The following is a 9711-nucleotide window of genomic DNA, read 5'->3' on the forward strand; positions in this document are numbered from 1 at the left end:
CAAAAGGCCCTGACCACAATATCAGTCTCACTTTATAACCCAGCGCTGTCCCTGCAGGAACCAATTGCTGCAGCAGGGCAGCTGGAGGCAGCAGATAAGCCTTAGCTGGGTGATAGGGATCAGCTGCCCAGTTATCAAGGGAGTACGAAAATCAAATAGATTTTGATTTAGTAGTTACAGCTTTTCATATATCCTGGGAAAAGAAAAGAGAAGGACCAGGGAGGGGGAAGGGGAGTTAGAAGTCTTTTTCCAGGGTGTTATGATGTCAGATCTTTTTAGCAATGAATTTCTAGGTTAAGCAGTTACTGAGACATGTGGCTGCAGAGAACCACAGTCAGCGCAGGCGTTTGTAGGAGGAAACTGAAAGCAGTGGAAGAAAGGCAAAGGATTGCACATCTGAGGGCTGCAAACCCTGCCTGAAGCAAGCAAGACAGTATAGCAAAGAGTCATTCCCAGCAGGCACAGAAACAAAGAACAGCGGCACTGTACCCTCAGAGAGTCACTTCTCAGCGTTACCATTCATCTGTCTGATCTAGGGTAGGAAGTTAACTTAGTCCTTCTCTCAGATGTGACCCAGGCTTTGGGGCTGCAATGGCAACATCCATTGCTCCATGCCACATGTCCAGCTCCACAACGCTGTGAAGGGAGCAGATCATCACCAGTGGGCTAAACCAACAAACATCAGCTGTGTTGCTGTTTTAAGTCCAGGGGAAAGCAGATGAAGGTAACACACTGGATTTCAGTGCCAGCAACAGAACAGGCAATGAGTGGCAACAGCCAGGCAGGGCTCAGTAGACAAAGCAGCAGAAGCAAAGATGAACCTTTGATTATATGAAATTTGATCCAGTAAAGTTTGGCATTCAGGTACAACTGATGTCACAGACATGGCTATGACAAAGGCTACATTTGTAAATCTCCATATATTCATCCAAATATTAGCACTTCTGGCATAAACTTCTAGTCAGGAGTTTTGGAAGCCGCAGCCATTTTAGAGAAATCTTTCAGCATATTAAAAGTACTCTTTAACACATAATGGCTTGCAATTAGGCTTACAACCAAAACCTACAGGAATTTAATTCAGAATTTGCTCTGGCATCATAGGATCAAGTGCACAGAGAAAGCGAGACCACTGGATCCATTCTCGGGGCACCTTGAACATGCCAGCAGAGCACCATCACCTCTGCTCCCAGCCCCCAGAGCCTGCTCAGCACCTGGGAACAGCATCCAGCCCCTCTGGACAGTGCCAAGCACCAATGGCACAAGGACCTGACTGAACCCAGATAGGCCCAAACAGGGAGCCAGTGTTTCCACCACAGTGCAAGTGACACTCACGGAGTGACCTGAGCCACTCTTCATCCTCAGGGAGCTACACACTGTATTTGTGCTTCTGTAATCTGCTTCCCAGCTCCACCTCCATCCCTGTTAATTACTGTCACAGCAGGAGAGCTTCTGGCATTTCAAAGAGTGGCCCTTCTTATTAAGCAGGAAAACAAGCAGAAATAGCAGGCAGCACTACACACATGAAACTGTAAGAGATGCTCTGTCTTCTTCCTGCATGGCACAGTTCATTTGTTTCCCTTGGTTAAAGCAGGAGGAAAGGTGGAAAAGCTGCTCTAACTGGTAGGGAGCTCCTAGCCTCCAAGTCTCTATCCAGTATCCTGGGGAAGGCTGATGGGGCTGTGATGTACTGGCAGTAGCACATCCCAGCCCCACAGTGTCAGACATCTTAGGTTTGACACTCCTGGCAGGGAACTGTTCAGGAACACTGTCTGCAAGTAGTTTGGATTGAGCCTTGACCACCTTCTTCCAGGGCCACAGGGCAGAAGGGCTGGGTCTGGCAAGAACTCCACATTATTCTAGTTATTTTGCATCTGATTGCTTCTGTGGGCACCTCTATCTCAGTTTCAGATATATTTGCTACTGAAGCAAATCTTAACTCTGGTGTTGGCTGGGATCTTACATAAATTTGGCTTTTGAAACAATTGGTCCTCCTGCAACCAGCTGAACGAGACCATGACACCCTTCTGTAGATAAATCTGCTCTTTTCAGTTAGGACCTGCTTCCTGGCAACCTTGCTGGACTCAGATTTTAAGCACTTCCTATTGAACAAAACGGGTTATTTAAATGGAGGAAAAGATGTAAAAAGCACAGCTCACTCCCTCCAGCTGATTGTCTTTGGAAACAGGACTGGAGGCTGCTGTCCCAGAAGACTGAGCTGCCCTTATCTCAGGCACTCCGTTAAAAGACTTGGAATCACTTATTAATTTAGTGAAAGCCCCTTAATTTTGATCTTTTGTCTGCATTAATTGATTTGCTATCAATAACCTGCATTGATTAGACCTCCAGACCTGGCAGCCGCTGAAGATGAAGAGACAGAGACTCTCTTTCAGAGCAGGAGTTCAAAGCCTGAAATGATTAAAAAAGACAGCACCAAAACGGCTGATAACAAAAAGGTGTCATTCTTTTTCCATTCAAGTATGAAACTGTGTGCAGTTAACCCTTCTGTACCTAAAAAATGCTCTCAGGTCTAAGGTATTTGTATAACCTAGAGCTAGCTATTAGATTTACTCCATTTTGCCATTTTATTTAAAATACTATAGATGCTCTTAAAACACCTGACAGAATGAGAACCAAGGGAAAATTTTATCTACTTCAGCCACAAAGAGAGCTCAGGGAAAGCAACCTGACCCAGAGATTGGCTCAGGCAGTGCTCTCGGATCTCTTCCAGCAGACAGCATTGTAAAGAGTGATTCGGGAAGTCAGATTTAATTTGCAGCAGATCCAAACCAAATGCAACAGTGAAATTTAACAGTCATCAGTTAAAATTTCAACAATAAAGTTTTGAAAGCTGAGAACGGCTTGCTAGTCCAAGATGCCAGGAAAGCATTAACAAACCAGCTCCCTGTCAGAGACTGTGCTGGAACACAGCTCTGGGCTGCTCCCAACTCAGTATCCCCCTTGCATGAGCTACAGCAGGGGCAGAAAGTCTGAATGTTCACATACATTGTTCCTTCACCAAGAAAACCAAGGGTACTGGCTAGGGAGAGCTCTCAGGCCACCTGAGAGAAGCTGTTTTGGGACAGACACTAGGCACACAGGTGGAAAAAAAAAACCCCAAAAATCACAGCCAGTGCACACATCCAGGGTCTCAGGTGGTTTTGTCTGCTTCAGATTCCAAATCTCCAGTAATAGCTTGCTAAGCAGCACAAGACCAGCTATTCACTCTAGCCCAGCATCTGAATAAATCCAGATGGCCACTGTCCAAAGACACTTAACTGTTCTTTGAGACATCCAGCTATCTTAAGAGCAAGGTAGCATAGCAAGTTCTTTTTTCATCCAAGCTGTGTCAAGAGCTCTGTCCCCTGCCCCCCCCAGCTGTGATAGTACAAACCTTAACAGCACACCTTCCTACACCTGCAGATTTCCCTGTCAGCGCAAATTTCATAAGAAAAATAATGTAATTCCTCTTACAGTTTGTTTGGTGGCAGCACAGAGTGTGGATCAGGTACAGCACAAAGTCAGTGACAGTTCCCGCCCCACAGAACAAGCTTATCAGCTGCTGATCCCGAACAATCTTGTTGGACCACTCCTCCAGCATCCTACCCAAATGTAACAGAATTCTAACTCACGGCTGAAACACACCCTGTGTGACAGCTTACACATCAGCAGCGCCAGTTCACATCACAGCACTGCTGCACCGGGGAACTGACACAAACACAAATTGCACTGAGCTTCTGCATTTCTACTCTGACAACAGCACACAGCTACGAGGACTCGAAATCCCTTCCTGTGCATCTTTGCCAGCTCTTCCTTATGTGAATGCTTTTAATATCCCTCCTCTTTAATACCCTTCCTCTCTTTTTCTCCCTCCCCTCCCTGCGTACATTACAGGTGGGTGCTAAAAATCCCTGCAGCTGCAGTCACTCTTCACAAGTTGCTGTCCTGCCCTCCTCAAGGGTCTCATGCTTATTGTGAATGTCCTGCATATGTCCAGAAATCCCAGAAAAATGGACCACACTCCTAAGTTCTAGCTATACAAAATTTCTGGGAGAACAAGGAATGTGTTGGCACCCATGCTCTGGTCTCACACTATAAGGAGGGGTGAGTTCCTGAGCCCTCAAGCTTACAAACAGCTCTGGAAATGCCCAAGCAGTGCCACACCTGTGTCTGCTGGGAAGGAACCATCTAACACATCACAGGAGAAACAGCCCACTGAAATTAAAGATCCTGTATTTTCTAAAAGTCCTTTCCTTTTGTATGGAAAGGCTATGTCAGCCTTTTTCCTCCACAGATTAAATGTGAATAATGATTGGGACAGTTGAGCACTGGAATAGATTGCCTTGGGAAGTTGTACATAATTTGAATTTTTTTGAATGGGCTAAACAGTCATCTGTCAAAAATGGTTTAAGTATTAAAAACCCTGCCTTGGAGAACAGAAGGAAAGGAAGAAATGACCTCACGAGCTTTATTTTCTGTTTCTGTAATTTAAAGGTAACTTCTGAGGACTACAGAAATTCCACTTGCCCCTCAGCTGGGCACAGCACAGCTTCTCCTAAGGCCTTGTGTTTCATGTTCGTATGTTACGAAATCTCTGTTCTGCAGTAAGGATAGCCTGCTCCGTGCAATGGCCCAAGTAGTCCCTCCACATTATTCTCTTACATTTATAAAATGCACAAGGATGGAAAGCACAATACTGCAAATATCTCAAAATCTCTGTATTTTAGAAAGGAACTTTTATTCCTACTTTTAACACATGACTAGTAGATCAAAGTAACTGAAGGCTTTATCTGGTATCTCCCAGATACCAACACTGGGTGTACATACATCACGCTGATGTGCACAGGACGAGAACTGAGCGAGCCAAGTTTTTTTCCACCCACGAAGAACAAAAATAGGCTTTTATTCCGAATGACTTATTTTAAACTAAAAACGAGAAAGAACAAAAGCGAAGGCTCCAGGAAGTGGAGTCTGCACCCGCATCTTATTTTAAGATGCAGCTTTGACTCTTTAGAGATTTAAAGCTGCATTGCACAGAAAGCAAAATCAGATCAGTGATGTTATGAAGCTCACTATTTCCAAATATCAATCTAGGATCTTAGAAGCAATAAAGATTCAATAACACTCCACAGTCTCCAGCTCTGAAAATGCAAAGATAAAAACTGTAACAATTAAGGACAGATACAGATATGCAATATACATTGCACAGATGTTTTATTTCCCTGCAATTATATATATGTCCCCCAAAATAAAACCCAACCTTCATTAACTCAACATTACAGTGTTGTTGTATACTCCTCATGAAAAAGAATCAGTTAAAATGAAGGAAAGTACTCATCAAGATAGCATCAGCATCCAGACTAATCACATACACATTCCACCAAATTAATTTCTGACATGTTCAGATGCTGGCCCTCCATGAGTAATTATTACACAAGTATTTCCAATTTGCCTCTTCAGTCCCAGGTATATCTAAATATTTTCGTGCAAAATTGGCAGCACAGTTTTACACACCTACTGAAAACCAATACACAAATCCTTTGGGGATACACATGTAATATAATCATTCATGGAGAATCCACACAACCACGTGCAAACCTATTAGGAAACAGAACTTCATCATCAGTTAATGAGAAAAATCCCTGCTGAGGGCACAGGCTCTGATGCAGGCTGTTAATTCCGACCCCAGCACCTCAGGATTGCTGGCTGAGGCCTGCAGGCAGAGCAGGGGCACAACAGCTGGCTGTACACGAGCGGCACACACAGAGTGACTGGAAGACACGGATATTCCCCTCTCAAACATAGCAACATATCCAGCACTGCCAACTTGCTGGCAGACACCAATGGCTGTGTCCACAGCAAGCAAATGGAGCCACACAACATTCCCATTTTCTGATGTGCAAAAGCAAAAAGCATTCATTTTCATCTTCAATCAATTTACTTATTGATTGGTTCTCTCAACCGATATCCTAGAAATTCTCTCAGCTTCAGAGACAAAACAATGCCAAACTGCCTTGTTCCTTGAAGTTTTTCCTAATCCAAGGGAGAAATTGGAGGGAAATAATTTCATTTGACAACAGCTGGTTCTCCTTTCTTGGTATCCCACCCAGCGCTTGGAGAATTTCTCACTCCAGAAACAGCCTAACCCTTCATAGCATTGCACTTTAAAAGTGCTTTAGCTGCAGACTCACAGGCAGAGCAGTAACACACACACACACTGTTTATTCTTCCTCTCCAGTGGGTGTTTAAGACAGCTCAGAAAGATATTTAGGTACCTCAGTTTACCTTGAGCTCCATAAAGAAGGTAGTCAGCTAAAGAATATACAGCTCTGAGCTTGCACTTTAAAAAACAAAAAAAATTTTTCCAATTCTAGCAAGTGATTGGAAAACAAGTCTTCCAGTTCTGATGAATAATCTGCTTTGAGTTAAAATCCACTGCTGAACTGCAGCTTCCCTCTTGCCTTAATACTAAGGGATAGACCAGCAGAGACTGCATTTTCACACACAAATTAGGAGGGGCAAGCCGCAGGTAGCAGGTGATGTATTGCTGGTGCATCACCTTTTGTTTGATTAGTGATTAGGAAGTAATTGCCTCTCTGCCCAAGAGATGAAATCTGGCAGAGTCCTTCTGAAATAAACATGGCATTTATATATTCCTCTAAAAGCTGTAAAATACTTCAGTCTCCAAGCACTGTAATCCTAATAATCTTTGAATACAGTTTGATACAATCCCACAGCTCATTAGTCACTGAATTCTTTGAAATAAGAAACCCCTTCCTGTCATCCAAGCACAGATCTAACAGAGATGCCCCCACTTCACAGATGCAAAATGCCACCACAATAAGAGGTGGTAATAAAGGAACTTGATTGGGTTAATGGAGTCACATATGGTGATGGTGTGGTCCTTGAGAACATTCCCCCTCAGATTCAGCTTCCCCTCATATCCATCCTCTCCAGGGATTGCAGGAACAGAAGCATAGACAGGGAAAAATTCAGAGTTATTAGCAGAGGTGACATTTTTGGATGAAAATACTATTAATCACCATCACTGAGGCAAGATCAATAAAAAATTCATAAAGAACACATCTTGTAATGGGTACATATTCCAAGAAATACTGACAACCATACCAGCACCATGATACTAAAATAAACCCAATGCTTTTCCTCCTCTGAGTTTTTACTTTTGTCTCTTCATCCAATGTAGCAGAGCTCACAGTGAGGATGCTGCTGAGTGTCCCCTGTGACTGCGAGCACTGATGCCCTTTGCCAGCTCCAGCAGGTGCTCTGCTATACACATGGGGTTTGGGACATGGAAGGTTTGACAGGATCAGCAAAGAAGGAAAAATAAAAATCCCACTACTTTGCTGTGATCAGTGCTCAGACTTGAGGGAAGGGGGTGGACAAAGTGAGAAGACTACAGATTGTACAGTACTATACATGTCCATATTTGCTTCATTTCTTGACTGCTCTGCAATTAACTCATGTTCCTGAGAGCTGTAGGTCTCACATAGGGAATGAAAAAACTATCTTTTCACTTGGATGCTCCTGTGTCTTTTCTTGCTGTAGGTCCTTTACATGTAGGCCCATCTGTAATGGGGCAAGAACAATTTCCTTTGCTTGTTGAAAATGGCAGTGTTTCCTGCATAAAATCCCATCCCCCTGGAGCATGAGAGAGGATATTGCTTATGACAGTGGCCTCCAGACTTATAACTACAGAGCCTGAGCAAAAACCAACTCCATTAAAACCCAGCTCATCTGCTGTCCCCAAAAGTCTGCTCCCTCTCCCAGATCAAACCCCCTGCCAGGCAGAATAATAAATTTCTGCACATGTTTATTTTTAGGGTACAGCTAAACACTGATACCAATCCAACAGTGCACCCACAGCACTAGTTCTTAATTACAATAAATTCACCAGGGAGGAAAGGAGCCTGAAAAAACAATCCAGGCAAATTCCTAAAACAGCTCTGTCAAATCTCACCTATTTTATAAGGGATATAGCCATACCTGACCCTTTCATTAAAGCTCTAGTGTCTGGATTACATAATTAAACAGTAATTTAATTTTAAATAAAATGGCTAGAATAACTGCACTGAAAAGGAAACCATGAAAAAAACCTGAGAGTGTTGTATGTCACTTTCACCCTTTGTATGTCTATTATGCTCAAGAAACTAAATGTCATTTCTCTAAGTGTGTATACTTCAGTAAATATCAGAGATTTTAAGTCAGTACCTTGATTTTAGGAGACCTGGCTTATAATGTTTTGAAGCAGATACCTGCTCCAGATTAATATTGCTATGAAACTCTCAATAAATTTCTGTTCTCAGGGCTCATTGCTGCCTGAAGTACAGCTTAACCTCTCTTGAGAGAATAGCCCAAAGTGGAGCAAAGGAAACCTGTTTACAGATAAATTAAATTTCCAGGGCACAGAAACACCCAACAGTTACTCCCAGAGACTGAAGGTTCAAGATGGCACTGGAATAAATGGCTTCCCCGTGCCTCTAAAAAGCTAACAATGGACATGCTTATTATTTACATCCAAACTGGCTGGCATGCCTAATATTTCAGGAAACAGATTTTGCAGCTGTAATACAACTTGAGGAACACCCTATATTTCACTGATATGAGGTACTGTAATAGCTGAGCGATATACCTTTTTCTGTACATCCCATTTAAAGCTGGGAAATACTTTTTTTGTTGTTTGCTGCAAACATGCTTTTTCTTATCTATAAAAATAGACATAATAATGATGCTCCTTTATACAGCTCTGGAAACTCACAGCCCTTTCAAGGAGTTCAGCACCTGTGTTGGAGAGCTGAAACAGTACCCACATCTCCACAAATCAACCAGTGAGTAGAAGATAAAACACTTGTGGGGAAGCCAAGAGTACAACTTAGAGTTTTTTCCTGCTAGGGTGCCCAACACTGTGAAACACTTATTTTCTATAATTACAGAGGTGCCAGTTATCGCAAATTTAGAAGCTTGGTGATACGAGGCAAATATGATACAACTGTGGAGAACATTCTGAAGTGATAAAGAACATTATAAATGTGGCAAGCATTGGGGTTTTATGGATAGCTTTTTCACTTTAACCAGGGTAGGGGGCAGATATTCTGCCAGAATAACACTTTTAATATTGACCAGAACCCTCAACTCCCGGGAGACACGTTAGGTTAAAGCACTCCTCTCTTAGCAAACCATACATCACCTCAACAGGAAACTACAGGCTGGGGAACCCTTAGAGCTTCCCTTTCTACATCCATTCTTTTGTTCAGAAACACAAATACCTCAGGGAAACAAAACACCAACTCTTTCAGGGCAAGTAAAGAAAGGGTATTAAAGCAGGTTTAGTTGCTTACCAGCACAGGAGAGGCACAAAACAAACAGGACCCAGCCGCCAAATGGCTCCCGAGGCCTAGGCGGCACCTGGCGCATTTAAAGGGCCAGCGCGGGCCATGTGGGCCGGGCTGGGGGGCGCGTCCTGCCGGGGAGCGGGCCCGAAGGGTGGGAGCCTCTGGCTCTTGTGTCCAGCAATGCCTCGCACCGCTGGAGCATACCCTGGCTCTCGGAGCTTGCCGTCAGCACAGGAGCTTCCCTGGGTGTTGTTCAACCATTCCAGTAATTCCCTGGATCCACAGTCACTCTGATGGATGGGCTGCAGCAGCAGGATGGCTCCATGATGAGATGGCTGCTTCTAAGAATTAAATGACCCTGCAG

The 9711-nt window shown here is 43.5% G+C and overlaps 1 protein-coding gene across 2 annotated transcripts in view; it reads right to left on the reverse strand.

Annotated features, from left to right (window-relative positions):
* LOC121659995 (high mobility group protein HMGI-C-like) overlaps positions 1-9453 on the reverse strand; it is a 51287-nt gene extending 41834 nt beyond the window's left edge. Inside the window, exon 1 of one of the 2 annotated variants that reach the window (XM_042018834.1) lies at positions 9354-9453. The gene's annotated coding sequence lies outside the window, so the exon portion shown is untranslated. Of the gene's footprint in view, positions 1-3471; positions 3541-9353 lie in introns of those variants that run through there. The other variant, XM_042018854.1, reaches the window with a different exon arrangement.
* Between the last annotated feature and the right edge of the window lie 258 nt (positions 9454-9711).

The sequence above is a fragment of the Corvus kubaryi genome, unplaced genomic scaffold, assembly GCF_017639235.1.
Source record: "Corvus kubaryi isolate FWS band 111438036 unplaced genomic scaffold, C.kubaryi_AGA036_p1.0 124, whole genome shotgun sequence".
NCBI lineage: Eukaryota > Metazoa > Chordata > Aves > Passeriformes > Corvidae > Corvus > Corvus kubaryi.